General features: G+C 41.6%; 1 long non-coding RNA gene across 9 annotated transcripts in view; it reads right to left on the reverse strand.

Annotated features, from left to right (window-relative positions):
* LOC145532588 (uncharacterized) overlaps positions 1-20,923 on the reverse strand; it is a 623,961-nt gene that overhangs the window by 406,316 nt on the left and 196,722 nt on the right. Inside the window, exon 1 of one of the 9 annotated variants that reach the window (XR_014073388.1) lies at positions 7,768-7,911. The exons of the other annotated variants lie outside the window; for them this stretch is intronic. This is a non-coding gene — a long non-coding RNA (uncharacterized LOC145532588). Of the gene's footprint in view, positions 1-7,767; positions 7,912-20,923 lie in introns of those variants that run through there. 9 annotated transcript variants of the gene reach the window in all.

Here is a 20,923-nt window from a genome sequence, read left to right on the forward strand (position 1 = left end):
TCTTTTCATCTATTACACAAAGAGAGAAACTCAAGCATCATGAAACAATGTGGGAAGCCAATATACCCTTCCATCACTCTCTGTCCTGAGAAACCAGAGCAAAAGCAACAACAAAAAAAGCAGACAACAGGAATACTATTGGAGATGATGGTAGTCAGAACACTGCCCTCCACTGGCCCCGGCCTCAGTCCCACCCCACCAGTCAACACCCCTTTAGAGAATGAAACTCGTGGGAATGCACAAGGTTGACTGAGTCAGAGACTTTCAGAGTTTTTTATTTTTATTATTATTATTATTACATTTCACTTCTTGTACTTTTCAAATGTTGCCCTGTGGCATGTGGAATCTTCCCAGACCAGGGATCAAACCAGTGTCTCCTGCATTGGCCAATGGATTCTTAACCTTAACCACTGGATCACCAGGGAAGTCCCTAAAAGTTCTAAATAGGCATGTGAGGCAAGATATTCACGATATAGTGCTGATTTTAAAAGATTAGAAGAAACAAACAAACAAACAAAAAATTTCATGATACAGAGAATAGATTGGTAGTTGCCAGAGGCAGGGGTTGGGAGGGTTGAAAAAATGGGTGAACTCTTCCGTCTTTGGGAGAAGGCAATGGCACCCCACTCCAGTACTCTTGCCTGGAAAATCCCATGGACGGAGGAGCCTGGTAGGCTGCAGTCCATGGGGTTGCTAAGAGTCGGACACGACTGAGTGACTTCACTTTCACTTCTCACTTTCATGCACTGGAGAAGGAAATGGCACCCCACTCCACTATTCTTGCAGCAGCAGCAGCAGCTTCTGTCTTTTAGTTTAAATAGATTGAATGATTTACATTTTTTTAAAAGGTTATAAGATACCATGAATATTATTTGAAAATTATTCCATTTACATAGGGCTTCCTAGGTGGCTCAAATGATAAAGAATCTGCCCGCCATGCAAGATACCTGGGTTCCATCCCTGGGTTGGGAAGATCCCCTGGAGAAGAGCGTGGCAACCCACTCCTGTATTCTTGCCTGGAGAATCCCATGGACAGAGGAGCCTGGCGGGCTTCAGTCCACGGGGTCGAAAAGAGTCCTACACAACTGAGCAACTGAGCACAGCTGCTTTCACTCTGTAGCCACAGTTAAGTAGTTGCAGCAGAGACTATACAGTCCTCCTGAGAAACCTAAAATATTTACCATCTGATCCTTTACAGAGAGTCTACCGGTACCTGGCTTAACACACCATGATTTATTATTTCTCCCAGTTCTATGGCTGGTTGGGCTCAGCTGAGCAGGTGTTTTCCCTCTACATTGTCCTGATGAGGCTGCGTTCATCTGAGAACTTGACTCATGCTTGAACATCCAAGATGGTCTACTTACATGTCTGGGGCCTTAGTTCTGTTGGCTGGAGCATGTTGATTCTCTTCCAGGCAGTCTCCCTCTCTGGTCTCTTACTATTCATTTGTCCATCCCAAGTTTCTTAATTGAAACTTCAGGAGCGAGAGCAAAAGCAGAAGCTACCAAGCCTTTTAAGACCTAGGCCCAGGACCTACACAGGATCCCTTCCTTTGCCTTCTATTGATCAGGGCAAGTCACAAGTCAGTCAAGATAGAAGGACAGAGGGCTCTCCACTCCTGGTGAGGAGGAACAACATGGATGTACAGAGAGAGCAGAAATTGGTGGTGGTTTTCTCTGGAGGCTATCTATCATATAAAGCACACAGTAAGTATTTCCTGAATGAAAGCAGGAGAGCTTTAAACAGACCTAAACAGAGAAAGAAAAGGAAGCATCCACAGAAAACCATAATTCAAAAAAGACACAAGCGCCCCAATGTTTATTGCAGCACTATTTAAAACAGCCAGGGTATGGAAGCAACCTAAATATCCATCCACAGAGGAATGGATAAAGAAGATGTGGTATATACATACAACGGAAGCCATAAAAAGTCACAAAAAGGAACAAAATTGGATCATTTGTAGAGATGTGGATGGACCTACAGACTGTCACACAGAGTAAAATGAGTCAGAAAGAAAAAATATCATATATTAATGCATAAATGTGGAATTTAGAAAAATGATATACATGATCTTAGCAAAACAGAATAGAGACACAGACGTAGAGAACAGACATATGAACACCAAGGGGAGAAAAGGGAGGGATGACCTGGGAGACTGGATTTGACATCTATACACTATTGATACTATAGCTAACTAATAAGAACCTACTGTGTAGCTCAGGGGACTCTACTCGGTGCCCTGTGGTGACCTAAATGGGAAGGAAATCCAAAAAAAGAGGGGATGTATGTATACATATAGCTGATTCACTTTGCTGTGCAGTAGAAACTAATACAACATTGTAAAGCAACTATGCTTCAATAAAAATTGATTTTAAAAAAGAAAGAAATAGGAGCAAAGTAACAGGACATGTCTTAGGTTATCCACATAGGGAAGCAAGGTCTCCCTGAGCTGCCCGCCCTCAGGGAGCACCAGTGGAGGTGAAGAAAGATCCCAGGTGAGCACAGAAAGAAAGGGAGAGAAGTCAGGAACAGTCAGTGAAGCCACTGGGCATGGGAGGCTCCAGGGGTGGGGTCAGATACCAGGTCTACAGAGCAGGAAACACCAGATCTCCTCAGAACAAATACAAGAGTGAGACTTGATCCATCGATGCCAGACAAGAACTAGCAGTGACTGAAGAGGAGGCAAAGCAGCAGGCGTTTGTATCTGCAGCATTTGGGTGAATGTACTGGACAGCCTTCTCTTGTGCTGGTCTTGGGTCAGACCAGACGGCTGACCTCAGTGAACCCGACTCCTCAGGCTCAGTGGATGTGTCCTGACAGCATCAGATAAACTAGTGATCCAAACTACTTAGTTAACAGGCTTAGGAGAACTTGTAACAACCCAAGAAAGGAACGTGGCAGCTTCAACAACAACAACAACAACAAAATTACCTTCCAATGGTATACATAGGTTGTAACTAGCAGAACCAGCAACTCGGCAGGTAAAATGACTAGAAGGGGACAAGAATCAAGTTAATGATTGCATGCAACCCTGTGAAGAAGTTAAAACTTCCCCCATTTCACAAAAGAGGAAACTGAAGCTTGCAGAGATGAAAGAACTCCCCCACGTCCATATAGTCAACATGTAGAAGAAGCATGATTTGGATCTAATTCTGCTTGAAATCTAAAACAGTCATGTTGCTTCCCTATGATAGAATACAGATTACTATATACGGAAAATGTAAAAATATGAGGCTTCATCTGCCCAGCAAAGTGTCTCAACATATGTCCTATGCAATACTAGTATCTTGAAAACAGTCCTCCAAAAAAAATGATCCCAAGGTAAGTAAGCATGAGAGCTGATGCATGCTAGAGCCCCCTGTGAAAGTCACATGAGCATTTTATATTTAAACAGAAATCTGTCTGAAATCCAAATCCTTTTTTCTCACGGACTGTCCACCAATATTCGGAAGAACTAGTGTTCTAAGGAACAATATTTTGGGAACATTCTGTCTGGGAAGATGAAGCAGTGACAGACCACTATTTTAATAATCTCATTAATTATGTGACCATTGAAAACACATTTTTGGCAACCACTGGAATTTGGAGCACCCCGTGAAGGTTGAAGCAGTTTTAGTGCACACAAAGAGATCTTACTCTTCACAGTCTGAAGTAAGTTTAAAAACTTTGCTGCCAGGCTAAATTAAAACAGAGAAAGCCATAATCATGTTATTAAAGAATATATCCCCATGGTCTCCCCAAAGTGTCTGTGGGTGTCAGAATTAGAGGCACAATATTGTATCGGCTCCAGGATTTTATCGAGACTCAGGACAAATTTGATTCAACTGACCAGGCCTGTCACAGGTGGCTATGGGTTCATTTCTCTGGTCTCTAATCTGAGGAGGCTACCTGGAAAAATCAGCATCTTTCTATTCTGCTATGTTTACATAATCCCGGTAACTCAGAATTGAGGTGGCGGTTAATTTTGGTGGAAATGGAAAATGGTGCAGCTGCTATGAAAAACAGTATGGGAGTTCATCCAAATTTAAAAATAGAATTACCACCGTATGATCCAGCAATTCCACTTCTGGGTATACACCCAACAGAATTAAAAGCAAAGACTCTAGGTGATATTTGGACACCCATTTTTCACAGTAGCATTATTCTCAGTAGCCAAAAGGTAGAAGTCACCCACATGTCCATTGACAGTTGAATTGGATGAACAGAATGTGCTATGTACATCTGATACAATACTATTCAGTCTTAAAAAGGAAGGAAATTCTGACACATCCTGCAATATGGATGAACCCTGAAGACATGCTCAGTGAAATAAGTCAATCACAAAAAGACAACTACTGCATACTTCCACTTAGGTGACTTATGGAGAGCAGTCCAATTCATGGAGACAGAAAACAGAATGGTGGTTGCTAGGGGCTGATGGAAGAGGAAAAAAGGAGTTATTGTTTAATGCAAACTGAGTTTCAGTTTTGGGGAAATGGGAAGAGTTCTAGAGATGGATGGTAGTGATGATTACACAGCAATGTGAATGTATGTAATACTACCAATGCATTTAAACATGGTCAAGATGGAGTATGGCCCCAGTGGCCATAATGAGTTAAGGTGTGGTACTTACAAAAATACCCAGGGTTTCCCTGGTGGCTCAGATGGTAAAGAATCTGCCTGAAATGCAGGAGACCCGGTTTCGATCCCTGGGTTGGGAAGATCCCATGGAGACGGGAATGGCTATCCACTCCAGTATTCTTGCCTGGAGAATTGAATGGACAGAGGAGCCTGGTGGGCTATAGTCCATGGGGTTGCAAAGAATCGGACAGGACTGACCGACTAACATTTTCACTTATAAAACTGGTTAAGATGAGGGACTCCCTGGTGGTCCACACTTCCACTGCATGGGGGGTCCGGTTTGATCCCTGGTCAGAGAACTAAGATCTTGCCTGAAGGTCTACAAACTAAGATCCCTCATGCCTCGAGGCGTAGCCAAGAGGTTTATTCAAAAAAAAAAAAAAGGTTAAGATGCTAAATTTCATTATGTGTATTTCATACAGGAAAGGAGGGGGAAGGTAGAGGTTAGATAATGTTTTATTTCTCATCTCACAGGAGCAAGGGGGTCTCCCTGACAGCAAGGCTGAGCTTAGAGCCCCACCCCCACCCCCATCCTCTCAGCCCTCCTGATTAGATTTACACGGGGGCAGAGCTCTGCTCTCCCCCACCATCCAGAGGGAGGGGCAAGCCCTGCAGCTGGTTAATCACCTGTCACCCAATCCTTCATTCACACCAGTCCTGGAGCAAGGATCCCACAGGTCTAACTTTCTGCGGCCCTGGGCCCCTCTTGTCCTGCACAGCGGTGAGCGTGGCAGGTTTCAGGCCGAACAAAAGAACCAGTTTAAACCACAACAAAGAACTGCTTCAAACCTAATGAAAATCAGGTATTGAAAGAAAGAAGCCCTGTCTCTCTTTCCTATTTCCTTTTCTTGTAGGGAGGGTGCGGGGTGGCTCGAGAGGCCTGGCTCTGGAGGGGAATCCAGGATGGGCCAGTCTCCAATAAGGGCTGCGATTGGCCAGCCTTTAGGTTGCTAACTGGTCCTCAAAGCCTCTGGGACCCCACACAGTTTGCTTGAACCCCGCTAATCTTCCCAACTGCCACTTGTTTGTTGCTTCCTCATGATGTCCTCCTCTTTGCACTAGACTCAAAGTCAAGAACATTTCTGAAGGAGGGGTGAGATATGGGACATGGTCATCAAAACAACAAGGAGGTGTTGTTTTACCCTCCATGGAATTGAAAGGAAGTACCAGGGGGAGAAGAAGGAGGAGGTGAAGGAGGAGCTGGGAGGGAAGGAAGGAAGGAAAGAAAAAAATTTTAGTGCAATTATGTGAAACAAAAACATTCAAGCTGATAGCGTTTTACATTGACAATTACACTGGAAAACAAGACAAGATGCATTAAGTGTAATACAAACAAATACACCTTTTAACCCAGTAATTCCACTTGAGGGATTTGTTATAAAGAAATAATTTAGGACTTCCCTGATGGTCCAGCGGTTGAGAATTCACCTACCAATACTGGGGACACAAGTTCGATCCCTGGTCCGGGAAGATTCCACATACCTCGAGCAACTAAGCCCACGAACCTCACCTACTGAACCTGTGTGCCACAACTACTCAAACAGGGATGCCCTAGAGCCTGTGCTCTGCAACAGGAGAAAACACCGCGATGAGAAGCCCGGGCAGTGCAACTAGAGAGTAAACCCTGGTTGTCACAACTAGAGGAAGCCTGCATGCAGCAAAGAAGATCCAAGGCAGCCAAAAATAAACAAATAAAACTTTTAAAAAAAGAAATAATTTAAAAGAAGCAAAAAACTACATGCAGTAGAATAAAGATCTCAGAATTATGCTCAATATTGAGAAACTGCAAACAATTTATCCAGTAATGTGGGAATAGCTAAGTAAGGTACAAGAAATTAGCTTCATGATATATTATTATGAAATAAAACATGTTTTAGGCAAGAAGAGAAAAATTTAAACATAAAAAATTTTCTCTGCCCGTTGGCCTCCTCTCTTCCCTCTGCTGTATATTGTGAGTGTGCACTAGGCATTGACCAGACCTTCTCATCTATGGAAATACCTGCTCAGCCATAATGAGCAACATTCTCCTAGCATCAACAAGACAAATCCTTAAAATATAATGTTCCCTCTTGATCTTATAAGGAGTCACAATGACCCACCACATTATATATCATTTAATGTACAGCCTTCTGTCTCCAAAAAAAAACTTATGTAACTGTGTTTTGATTTCTAGTAGGCAGAACAGTTCTCAGAACTTTCTGAGATGCTGTTCGCAGATTATAATCTTCAATCTTCCTCAAATAAAACTTTCTATTTCTTTCTTAGATCAACTGATTAATTGTTCATTGACATTGTATAGCCACAAAAATAACTATGAAGAACATGTCACATTACAGAAATTTTCCAGGAAAGCATTAATTAAAAAATGAAGAATTTACATTTATGTGTATACTCCAGTTATGAGTATATCAAATATGTGCACAGAGACTAACTGGAACAGAATTTAATTTAAAGCTAAAAACTGTTATAACTACCAGTGATCATTTTTTCCTTTTTTAAAATATTTTGTTTAGATTGGCTAAGAAAGACCCTGAGCTCACCTCCTCTCACAAACACAGCAAAATCACAACTATCTGCAGAACAACTATCCATGAAAAAGACCAAAACCTGCCAGAAGAGATCTTACACAACTAAAAACATAAACAAGGAACAATAATCACTGCCATCGAATGGAAAAAAGAAAAAAGAATGAAAAGACACTAGGACAGTTTAAGAGACCTCTGGAACAATATCAAGCACACTATTATTTGTATTATAAGGATCCCAGAAGGAGAAGAGAGAAAGGGGCGAAAGCATGTTTGAAGACATAATAATTGAAGACTTCTCTAACCTGGGAAAGGGAACAGTCATTCAAGTTCAGAAAGTGCAGAGTTGCACACAGGATCACCTCAAAAAGGAACACACCAAGACACACTGCAACCAACATGGCAAAAATTAGAGATAAAAAGAGAATATTAAAAGCAGCAAGGTAAAAGCAACAAAGAACATACAAGGGAAACTTGTCTGCATTATCCACTTTTATACCCTCAAACTCAGGACTGTATCTAACACATACTAAAGGTAACAGTTATCTACTGCTGTGTAACAAACTCCCCAAAGCCAAGTGGCACAAAATAATAAGAAACCTGAATTATCTCACACAGTTACCCTGTGGCAGGAATTTCACTGCAGCTCAGATGAGTGACTCTGGCTTACGGTCCTCTCATGAGACTGCAGCCAAGAAGTGAGCCTGTAGTTATCTGAAGGTTTGACTGCAGACCTTTAGTCACTGTAATACTATCAGAAAGAACCGCTTCTGCTTGGGTGACCCTGACAAGAATAGGAAGTCCACCGGAAGCCCGCAGGAAGGGGCAGTCCTCAACTTCCTCCTCCCCTTTGCAGTCCCCCTCTAGCCCCAGTTTGGCAGAGACTGACAGAGAACCCTGGCAGACTACAGTCCATGGGTTCGCAGAAGAGTCAGACACAGCTTAGCAACTAAACAACAACAAAGCCAAATGTGATTTTCAGAGATGCTGCTCCAGGGTCACAGAGCAGATAACTGGAGTCAGTGATTCCATGCAAAGGGTCGGAATTCCAGTGGGGAAGGGTCTTCCTGAAGTCATGTTGCTTTGAGACTCCGGAGAGTCTTGCAAACTCTCTGAGATGTAATGAGCAATTACTTTCAATGATGAGCAAATGTGTCTAAATTCATGGACTCTTATTCAGAAGCAAGGTGGGGCTGGAAGCTAGCGATTCATTGACTAGAGGTAGCACTTCTCAACTCAAAACAGCAAATACTTCCATTTCTATGGAGCAGGAAGAGTCTTTTATGTTTAATTTTCATCTAGCTGTGAAATGAGGTTTCAGCTGTGGGTGTCTCACTGATGCCAGCCGTGCTCAGGAGGCTCTCTCTCCAGTGTCTTTGAGATCCTTCCCCTGCAGTGTCCCCCATAGGCAGCAGCACGCAGCCCAGATGAGATGGCAACTTTTCCTTAAAAATTTCCTGAGAAGGTTTTCATCCCTTAAGATTTCTTTTCAAACTTCATGCATTCTACTATCTCAGAAAGCCTCATTCAGTATCAGTTTATCTGTCACTCACCAGAAGCATCTCTAAATCAAGAAAAGCTTCAAGGCAGCCAAGCTGCTTTTTTGATACTAAGGGCTGATGGGCTTATGCTGTGTGTGTGAGAGAGAGAGAATAAAGACAGGGTTTATAAGTCTTGTTAGAGGAAACATGGATTGAAACTGCCCACCCTGGTGAGGCAACAGAGTAACCATTTGCATGAGTTATTTTAGGGCAGGAGATTCTGGTAAGAAACACAGAATTAACGGTAAGAAACACAGAATTAACAAGCCACCACCAACCAGAAGAATTCAGGAAAGGTCAAAAGGAGACAGGAGAAGCCAGTCCATATGTCCTACCAACGTCCCAGAATCCTCCTCACTGGAATCCATTTTGGCTGAGTGATGCAAGCACCACCAGGAAGGACCCTGAGTCAGAATGATTGGACAGAGACAATCCGGAAACTAATCCCAACACTGTAAATCCAGAGACTGCAAACCATGTGGCAGAGCAGTCCTCCTGGGTTCTCTTGCCCTCTGCTCTTCACCCGGGTGTCCCTCCCCAGTAAAGTCTCCTGGTTTGTCAGCACATGTGTCTCCTCAGATAATTCATTTCCAAGTGTAAGACAAGAGCCCACTCTCAGGCCCTGGAAGGGGTCCCCCTTCCTGCAAGAGTTTTATTTGTCCAACACACCTGAAAAAAAAACACTTGGGACTTAAATAAAAGGGTTCATATAAATGTCTCTTACAGAAACTGATATGCATCAAAATAATATCATTCTATGAGTCAGCATCTTGAGTTTCAGTCTGGTTTGAAATCCATTTGCTTTGTTGGAAAGCACGATGATGGAAAATCTACTCCACACCACCAGGCATAGAGCTGGTGAAGAACTAGAATCGCAGGAATGGAAACAGTACCGTTGGTTCTTTCAGATGCCTTCTTGGTCCAAGGTTTGTAAACTGACATACAGAGAAGTGAAATCATCTATCTAGAGGCATACAGCTGCTAAGAGGCTAAGCCAGGACTAGTACTCAGGTCTCCAGTCCCCTGGTTGGTGCTGTGTCTATTGCCCCACGATGCATCTGTGTAACATGGGGAACATGAAATGTTCACCAGGAATCCCCTTGGGATCAGCTGGCCATGTGTTAGGGAGAAACAGTTGGTGACCCACTTAGGACAGAGTTTAAAACCCAAAAGATAAGTTCGAGGAATTAGAAATAGTTTCTCAACACTCTTTGCAGAATGTTGTTGTTGTTCTGTTGCTAAGTTGTGTCCAACTCTTTGCCACCCTATGGACTGCAGCACACCAGGCTCCTCTGTCCTCCACTGTCTCCCAGAGCTTGTTCAGATTCATGTCTGAGTCAGTGATGCCATCCAACCATCTCATCATCTGCCACCCACTCTCTTCTCCTTCTGCCTTCTAAAGGAGATCCATATTTGCAGAACGGATTCTGTTAAATGGAGATTTTTTCTACTTCCTTCTTGAGGATGGGAATATAGTTCAGGGTCACAATCTGTGATAGAATAGCTCTGCTTAACAGAGTGGTCAGAAAAGTAAGATGCATATTAGAGAGTTATAATCCTGGGGAAACGAAGACAAACCTAAAACTGTGCATTATTTGGGAAAGAATAGGGATGAGGACATGAGCAACTTTGCCAGAGATAGACTTCGGGGTGGGGGGGGAGAGTATCTAAGTAGGAGTCTTAGATCATTAGCTGAGTTGCATGTGGTATAAAGTCCTATCTTAGGGCAATGTTAGCTGGTGAAACAAACCTCAAAGATGGTTGTTTTACTGATTTCTTGATCCCCAAGGGTATGATTTTCTTTCCATTCTGCTAGGTAAGGTAGACCCTGATGCTGTTTTACAGCAGCTGCAGAGCTGGTGCTGTTGCTATGCTCTGGTGTGAAAAAGAAGGAATGCTCACTTGTCTACCGTGTGTTATACTTTGCCTGTTTCTGTGACACATTTTTCTCCTACAGTCTCACAAGGACCTTTGTATCTATCAGTCAAGTGAGGTTAGTTTATGCTGCAATGACAACCACCAAATCCCAGAGACCCAAACAATAAAGCTTGATTGCTCCCTTCCAGCACATCCATTGCAGACCAATAATGGTGCCCTGTTCATTATCATCAGGTAAGAGCCCAAGCAAACGGAAGAGCCACCATCTGAATATTTGCATGTTACCACGGCAGAAGGGAAGAGGGCCTGGGGGAGACTTCACTAGGAATTAAATGCTCAGCCTAAAACAGATACACATAGTTTCAACTCTCAGTTCACTAGCCAAAACTAGTCACTTGGCTCCACTCAAATAAAAAGGATTTGGAAACTTTCCTGGCAGTCCAGTGGCTAAGGCTCTGCACGCCCAGTGCTGGGGACATGGGTTCCATCCCTGGTTGGGGAACTAAGATCCTGCACGCCTCAAGGTGCAGCCAAAAATAAAAATAAATAAAAATAAACACTTAAAAAAAGTCTGTTTTCTTTAAAATAAACAAATAAAAATAAAACAGATCCAGGAAGTACAATCCTCTCATGTATTTATGAAACATAACTTTTACGGGAACAAAGTCTTCAGCTTCTTGTCCCATGTACTCTCTTTCAAAGAGTTAGAAATGTGTCCACACAGCCTGGTAGAGCCAGTTCTCAAATCACCTTCATCTTTAGTCTCCTGTGTACCCATTTCTTCAGAGGAGAAAATTACACTTTTTCTCTCCGTTTGTCAAAATTACAACCCAAATCTCCTGCACAAGCACATGGCAACTCATGTATATGGAAACCAGGAGGGCTGGTCCAGTGAACCATTTGGAGAAATTGCCAGACTCTGAAGTCTAGTTTGGGCACATTTGGAGAAGCCGCTATGAACATGCACACACAAATGTGCCTGAGGGGGTGTGTCCTGCACAGATGTATCAGCCAGATGTCAGCTATTGCCTTGTTCCTTGGCCTCTTGGACAGTATGATTTTCCCACTGGACTCCAGTCACAGAATTTCAAGCTGTCTCCAAAGAATGCAACCTCTCAGAAGTTCAACAAGCATTATAGACTGTGATGAAGACCTTTTAGGGGGAATGGGAGAGGGGATGTTACAGATATCTATCTATATACAGAAATTTGGTCTCCTTTTCACAGCTGGCAGGTCCTATGTCAGGATTTGATCTTTACCAGCTTCCTTGCATTCAGGGTCTTTCATGGGGCTTGTTTTTGCCAATAGAGTGTGTGTGGAAGTGATGTGTATCATCTCTGAGAATGAGTTTTTGACAAGTGGCTGTGTCAGCTAGCTGACTTGAGTTGGTGTCTGGCTGACTTTGTCACTTTGTGCCCATTCATAAATGGAATATTTCCTGCCATATCAGTAAACATGGCTCTCACAGTCATCAGCAACTGCAGCCCTCCAATGTGAGCCAGTGAGCCCTGAGGAAACTTGGGAAGGAAAGAATGAATACCTGCCATCTGGCAGCCATCAGACTGCATCCACTCCCTATGGTGAGCCCTGAGGAAGCTCAGGGTGTGAGAACACAAGATACTGGCCCCAGATAGCTGAGGTGCATATCAAAGAAATGATTTCAGTGATCCCAGAGTCTTGCATTTTCCCACACGTAGAAAAGCCCTAAATTCCTTGAGATTTCTGGTTTTCTTTAATTGAAAATCATCTTTTGATGTTCCAACTACCTACTGTTTATTGAAAAGTGAAAGTGAAGTCGCTCAGTCGTGTCCGACTCTTTGCGACCCCATGGACTGTAGCCCACCAGGCTTCTCTGACCATGGGATTTTCCAGGCAAGAATATTGGAGTGGGTTGCCATTTCCTTCTCCAGGGGATCTTCCCGACCCAGGGATTGAAACCGGGTCTCCCACATTGTAGGCAGATGCTTTACCGTCTGAGCCACCAGGGAAGTTACACAAAATACATGCCTACCAGGCAAATCATATGTAGATGTCATTTTATAAAACTAACATTTGTCTACCACATATCTAGCAGCCTCACAATATTCTCCAGCAATAAATAAAGCTCATAAGCTAAAGCTTCCTACATCATCTGCCCTCAAACAACCCAAAGAACCTAAGACTAAAGCCAAATGATAACTGGCCCCCAAAATATTTCCGTTCTATGACTTTTAGTATCACTAGTTTTATACACACATATGAGCATGTATTCATATGTGTTTATATGTATACATAGATATGTATGTAAAAACATCCCTGCAAATCATGGGCTAAATGTTTAGAGCAAAGGACTACATATTCTATTTTATTAACCACCATCTAAAAAAATCCCTTAACTGCCCAATTATTTACTCAGATAGTCTGAAAATTAGGCAAAATTTTCACTCTCTGCATAGTTAATATTTTATAAAACATGCATAAATTATATCTCATATGCCTAGAAACATATAATAATGCTATTATATACACATAATATAAAAACATTCCTTTGATCAGCCAACTATTTAATGAACTCAGGTCTGATATACTATCACTAACATCACCCATAAAAACTTACATATTGTCTATACAACTATAAATAAGTACTTTAAAACAATAATTCACTATTTTCATTAAAAGTCAAATGCCACTGGCAAATGAAAACTTTTCTAACCTATGCTGTTTTACCAAATGCGAAGATTTCTCTAAGTTTTGTATATAAATATATCTGAAAAACATAAAAGCAGTCCAGTGATATTTCCACCATGATGAATCCTGTCATAAAATGATTTTATTGAAAAATGTTTATATAACCTGGCTCCCCTGCCCTTGGTTCTTGGAGCAGGGAGCAGTTCTCTTGGGGTTGCTTGAGATGCTGTCTCCTGGGCTTGAAGTCCTAAAAATTCCCTCTGAGTAAAACATAACTCTCTAACACAGGGAGCTCAGCCAGTCCTCTGTGACAACCTAGAAGGGTGGGATGGGGTGGGGGAGTGGGAGGGAGGTTTAAGAGGGAGGGTATATGTATACTTATGGCTGATTCATGTTGTAGTATGGCAGAAACTAATACAACATTGTAAAGCAATAACCCTCCAATTAAAAATAAATTTTAAAAGTAACACTCTACTTTTAGGTTGTGAATATTTTTTAAGTCTACACCATATAGCTTATTCATTTCATGATGCCATCTTGGCTCACTTACTCCATCTCATTATTTACTTCATCTAAGATATAGGATAATTATATCTTCCTTCTTTAGTAGTTAAGGGGATTGAGGGAGATAACCTATATTGATAGTTTTTAAACACACTCAGGGGCTGCCATGAGGAGCTCGGAGAGGGGAGCTTTCCCTATCTCAGCTCCAGCCCTTCTTTCAATCAAGTGACTCCAATCATATCAATTTTGTACATTAATGTTCCTCATAAGACTTTGTTTACAGAGAATGTTCTATAGCAGAAAAACAGCTTGAAATTCCTAACCAGAGTGAAGATACTTGATGAAATGGACAAGTGCAAACCTAATAAATTAAGAACCATTCATTTAGACATTCATCAAACCTGGGTTGGGCCTGGAGCTGTTCTAAGCACGAGATACAGCAGTGAACACAATAATGGGGAGGACAGACAGTAAATGTATAAACTAATAAATATGAAGTGTGTCAAGTGCTCCAAAGAAACACAAAGTGAGGTCAAAGAATTGGGTGATTGAGTGTTACTTTAGCAGGGTGGTTAGGAAAGAATCTGCTGACAAAGTGATGTTTGAACAAACATAAAAGGATTTCCCTAGTGGTCCAGTGGTTAAGACTCCATGCTTCTACTGCAGGGGATGTGGGTTCAGTCCCTGGTCGGGGAACTAAGACCCCACACGTTGCGTGGCACGGCCAAAAATTAAAAATAAATAAATAAGACAAAATTAGAGTTCAAAGGGGGAGTTGTATGTTCAAATATATCAAGAATAGAAAAAGAACACAATTTGATTTAGATAAATAGGGTTAATTGTGAGATAGTATTAGACTGGTAGAATAAAGCTGCCTTCCAATTGTACTTAAATAGAAATAGAAAAGCTCAAAGTATTTAACAGAAATAACATTTGTGATGAGAGAAAACAAAGAACTTCATTAAGTAGAAAAAAAGACAGGTTGAGGTTGAAGGAGAAAAGGATAAATATGATTATAATATGAAGCAGCAATAAATGCTGAAGAGGGTGTGGAGAAAAGGGAACCCTCTTACACTGTTGGTGGGAATGCAAACTAGTACAGCCACTATGGAGAACAGTGTGGAGATTCCTTAAAAAACTGGGAATAGAACTGCCATATGACCCAGCAATCCCACTGCTGGGCATATACACCGAGGAAACCAGAATTGAAAGAGACACGTGTACCCCAATGTTCACCGCAGCACTGTTTACAATAGCCAGGACATGGAAGCAACTTAGATGTCCATCAGCAGACGAATGGATAAGGAAGCTGTGGTACATATACACAATAGAATATTACTCAGCCATTAAAAAAAATACATTTGAATCGGTTCTACTGAGATGGATGAAACTGGAGCCCATTATACAGAGTGAAGTAAGCCAGAAAGAAAAACAACAATACAGTATACTAATGCATATATATGTAATTTGAAAGATGGTAACGATAACCCTATATGCGAGTCAGAATAAGAGACACAGATGCATGGAACAATTTTATGGACTCTGAGGGAGAAGGTGAGGGTGGGACGTTCTGGGAGAATAGCATTGAAACATGTATATTATCATATGTGAAACAGAACACCATTCCATGTTCGATGCATGAGACAAGGGCTCAGGGCCGGGGCAATGGGATGACCCAGAGGGATGGGATGGGGAGGGAGGTGGGTGGGGGGTCCAGGAAGGGGAACACATGTAAACCCATGGCTGATTCATGTCAATGTATGGCAAAAACTATTACAATATTGTAAAGTAATTAGCCCCCAACTAAAATAAATAAATTTATTAAAAAAAAAAATATATGAAGCAGAAGTTGGCTGTATTCAGCTTCTAGTTTTAAATAACATCTACTGAGCAGCCCTGAAACAGTCTTTCACAGTTTTTAATTAAAATGCCTCTTAAAACACAGAAAAAAATTAAAATTCACAACTCCATAAGAAAACAGGACCGGTGGTCAACCTAATTCTGGATATAATTGGGAAGATTGTCCTTTATGAAGCAATGGAACTGGAAGAAAAAAAAAACACAATTTGATGCCTCGTGAGCTGAAAGCAGACACATATCATTCCTTCGTTTGCTCATATTTGCTCTCTGGTTCCAGGTATGTATCATCAGAAACCTGAGAGATATACCCTCTCCTGCAAGAATGATGGGTTTTGAGGCCATCCGAGTGCAATTCCTCTTCCTCCAAGCTCTACTTCACCTCGCCCAAATCGAGGGCTCATTAAAATATTCATTCAGTCAGTTTCCAGCTTTACATTTATGTCTTTAAGCCATTTGGGGTTTATTTTTGTATAAGTATTTTATTTTTTGTATGATGTTACATGTAGCTGTCCAGTTTTCCCAGTACCATCTAGTGCAGAGAGTATCTTTTCTTTGTTGTTGACTGTGAAAGGACTTTGCAAACTCTAAATGCTATACAATTCATAAAATAACACTCTGATGTTAACTGAAACTCTACATTTGGAAATTTAAAAAAACTTCAACATTATAAATAAATAAATAAAACATTCAGTCAGAACCAGTCACTCCCAGAAAATAAGTGGTCCCAGGAAATGGGTTGGGCTAGTGGAAGAACAGGAGAAAGATGTCCTCTGGAAGATCAATTCCCAGAGAGAGAGGTACCCAGGAAGAGCTATTGGAGCCATGCATCCTGAGAGCTGAAGGTAGGGTTTCACTTCCTACACCTGTTAGAACCTTGGGCTGTGGGAATGAAAGGTCCCATCTCGACCAGCAGAACCTCCTTAGAGTCAACTTGCTCCACACTGTGGAATGGTCTTTGGAGCTTTGTTCACTGAATCTGAGAAGCACGTCGGACCCAGTGCATAAGTGAACCTAACACGCAATGCAGAAACCCAGCCATTAGTAGGAACCACGATAAATTATGTCTTCCTCTGTCAAGGATAAGTCAAGAGGGACTTCCCAGATGGTCCAGTGGCTAAAACTCTGTGTTCCCAATGCCAGGGGCCCGGGTTCAATCCCTGGTCAGGGAATTAGATTCCACATGCCACAACTAAGATCAAAGATCCCACGTGCTGCAACTAAGACCTGGTGCAATCTAATAAATAAATAAGTTTATTTGTTTAAAAAGAAAGATAGCAAAACATGCTAAGAAGTTTGAAATGTCACCAGGAAAGGAGCATAACTGTTTTGTTCACCATTATAATGCCAAGAGCTAACATGGTGCCTATACACTACCTATGTTCCACAAGTTGCCAGAAACCTAACCAAAGCACCGTTGGGCCATTATTTCACATCATAAATATTAGAATATGCCTCCTTTTCAGGTAAAAATAGTTCTCTATTAGTAGGTTACATATCTTGATTTTTTTCCCAATACTCTGATAATGTGTTCATAATCAGACCAATAGTCATTAATAACCAACAGTTCACATTTCTGATAAATTGAATGCAATTAGGAAAATAAGATCATATACACAACAGGTTAAAGTCAGTTAGAACAACATAGGATTGTAAAAAAGAAGTAATAATAAAAATAAAGTCAATGAGATCATACAGAGTGTTATAGACTGACTGTATCTCCCCCAAATTCATATCTTAAAACACATCCCCAGTGTGATGGTTTGGGGATGTGAGGCCTCTGGCAGGTGATTCGATCATGAGGGCAAAGCCACCATAAATGGGATTAATGTCCTTATGAAAGAAACCCCCGAGGCTGCCCACCACATGAGGAGGTTGTAAGAAGATGACTAAGAATGAGGAAGCAGACTCTCACCAGACACCAAATCTGCCAGTGCCTTGATCGTGGACTTCCCAGTCTCCAGCACTGTGAGAAATAAATATCTGTTGTTTATAAGTGACCGGGTTTATGGTTCTAAGATATGGATGTCACTACATGACTCTGGCTTTCCTGCAGCTATGGCTACAGAGTTAAGCTAATGGTGCATCTCCAAATTAAGAGAAACATTTAGGGCCATTTAAAACCATTATGATCAGTGCCTTTTTTGGTTTAGAAATATGTGTACTTGTCTTCCTCTTGTTCAAAATAACTCCCTCTGCAATCGATGTCTCTCCATCACACTGGTCAAGGGATGCAATAATTGAATAGTACTTTATCCTGCTCAACGTGTTTTCGTACCCATTATGTCATTAGAGCTTCACAGTAACCCAGAGAAGTAGACCAGGTGTCTGCCTGTGTTCATGCTGAAGAGGTTAAGTAGCATGGCAAGAGAGCATTCTGGCTTCTCAGGACAGGGAGGGGGAAGGATGGTTGTTTGGGAACAGGAAGAAAGAGAACAAGGAATAAACTTTGAAAGAATGCCACAGCCCGAGGACGTGACATAAACTGATTAGAACCAAATAGGTCCAAGATGGCTAACAAGTAAACTTCCACTAGACCTTGAGCCTCAGTACATGTTCATCGTAATAAATCAGCAAGCTAAATGACACATCCATCAACACAACAGTTTCAAGGCTGACCATCAAAGGCCAAAAAGTGGGTGATGGCCCAATTCCTGGAAATCTCTGCCCCTCCCCCAAAATAGCTGGAATAATCTTTCCACTCATTGGCTTAGGAAATTACTCAGTCCATAAAAACTAACCATGCCTTATTTTGAAGTCGCTCCTGCCTTCTGAGATGGCCCACACGCTGTCTGTGGAGTGTGTTTCTCTCTAAAGGAATCCATTTCTTACCTACCACCTTGTCTCCCTGAATTCTTTCTGCAATGAGACATCAAGAACCTGAGCTTCATTAAGTGCTGAAAATAGGTGTGTGATCTCAGTTGGAAGATCATGGGTTTGGGCCGGATTCGAGTCCTAGCACATGGGTTCAAGTCGCAACCTGAGTTGCACGATTTCAGTTGCATCAAAACCCTTAGTTCACCATCCACCCTCCACTTCTGCTCTCCTGCCAGCCACTATTCAACTTTGGGACACTGTTCAAATCTAGGCCTGACTCATGGAAACTCTAGTCAACAAGCATACCAAGGACTTCCCCAGAAGACTCTGGTTGAGAAACTTCCAGAATGACAGTGGCCAACATCCTTAAAAACAATGAGAAATATAAGTGATATTGGTTACTTTGGGGGAGGAAGGCTTACTGAGGGTATGTAAGTGTGGTTCTGCATTATTGTTGTATGTTCTAGTTCTTGGCCTGGATATGATCAAATTGTGATAGTTCATTGTACAGTATACCCTTAAAATCTGTGCACTTTTCTGTATCAAGGTTATGGGTTCAATGAAAGTAGGAATTTTTAAAGGCACAGATATCTTTCTAACTCCATGCTAGCTTAATCCTCCCTTTGTGTCTCTCAGCGTTTTCATTCTTTTTCTCTCTCCTTCTAGGGTGAATCACTTTATTTATTAAAATGATACTACAGCAAAATGTTGGAAAATGATGTGCCTTGTGGTGGTGATTAAGTCAAATCAAACACATTTGTCACTGAAGTGATGGCCTCCAGCTGTTTATCTGGGAAATATAATTGAATACTAATTGGATCAACACTGTGAGTTGTCAGTTTTATGTTCACTAAGGTGTAGGCTAAAGTATGGGAGGGTGAATTTCCCTAAGTTTAAAATACAAACAGAATTTTTAATTTTCTTTACTTATTTTTAATTTCTGGCTGTGTCATCTGGCATGTGGGATCTTAGTTCCCTGATCAGGGATTGAACTCAGGCCCGCTTCAGGGAAAGCACGGAATCCTAACTGCTGAACCACCTGGGAAGTCCCCAAACAGAATTTTTAAAACACAACCTAAGTCTTCCAAAGAATTTTACATAGGTAATTTCATCCTCACTCCCATCAAAGAACAAACACAAACATTATTTACATGGTACAGTTGGTACTTTAACTCCACATTTACCATGTTCACTACTTGCTTGAGAACTTAGTAATATCAATGTATTTCACATTGAATTCGGCTCAATTTTCACTTCCCGGAAACATTTGTTAAATCCCTGCCCTCAAGCCACACTCACAATCAATTAGCAGTTCTCAAGATCGGGACAAAAATGATAAAGGACTCCGAAAACTTCTGTTAAATAAATTAAAATATAAATGTATGATGTAAAAGATGATGATATTGCAAATGGAAATCATGAGTTTAAATAAAATTGTTTTCCAGGAAAAACAAAATGCTTGATGACTTTCTATAACACTTTTGAAATATTCTAGGCACTCTCTAAACTGAACCACAAACTTGAGTCCCACACTGAGGAGAACTGTGAGAAACACAGTGGAAAAAACAAAAACAAAAAAAAACCCAGCAAACACAGACCAGTAAAGACACCAAGATACCAGTGCAGCTCTGTGGTGCAGAGAGTTGCAAACGTGTAACGCCCGCTGTCCCTTTGTTGTTGCTGTCATCGCTCAGTCACTAAGTGGTGTCCAGCTCTTTACAACCCCATGGACTACAGCTCGTCAGGCTCCAACAACAATTTATTTATTTTTTTATTTTTGGCCACACTGCTCAGCGTGTGGGATCTTAGTTCCCCAACCAGGGATCAAACCTGTGCCCCCTGCATTGAAAGGCAGAGTCTTAACCACTGGACCACCAGGAATTCCTTCTCCTATTTATCTTTGCATGCGGTCCATCACCTCCCACTATTGAGAAAGCAGACCCCAAACAAGCTGACACCACTTTGTGGTGAGAGAGAAGACAGTGGATCACTGAGTTCAATTTTCCAACCGCCCCTCCTGGGTGAGAGCTCACCTTTGTCTCCCGGGTCAACATGACTCTAGTCACTGACCAACAATTTTCAGAAAATCTCCTTTCATTAGAACCAGTGAAATACACCATTAATAGATATTTCTTTGATCCACCAAATCATCTTTCCCTTTTCCCCTCAATTATCTTTCCATTCAAAAGTCTTTAAAGCTACACACAAAGGGGGAAAAAACGTAATGGCATTGTGTCCTCCGCAAGCGCAGCACCATGTCACACTTTTGTTTGACTCTCTGTTCAATACTGTAGCACACGGTTGTTCTGCTCCACTGGCAGGTACAGCAGAACCAAAGGGATTATACACTTAGCATCTGGAAATACTCCACGAGCACCATAGACCAAAATCTACTCCTTGTCTCTTCCCTCCTAGGCCAAGTAGGTAAAATAAGAGAGGGAGAAGGCTAGGTTTGCACACTCAGAGTGGCCCCATTAGAGGAAGCCCGCAGGCTAATTGAAACCTCAAATTCTA

The sequence above is a fragment of the Giraffa tippelskirchi genome, chromosome 13, assembly GCF_054371585.1.
Source record: "Giraffa tippelskirchi isolate mGirTip1 chromosome 13, T2T-mGirTip1v1.2.pri, whole genome shotgun sequence".
Lineage (NCBI taxonomy): Eukaryota > Metazoa > Chordata > Mammalia > Artiodactyla > Giraffidae > Giraffa > Giraffa tippelskirchi.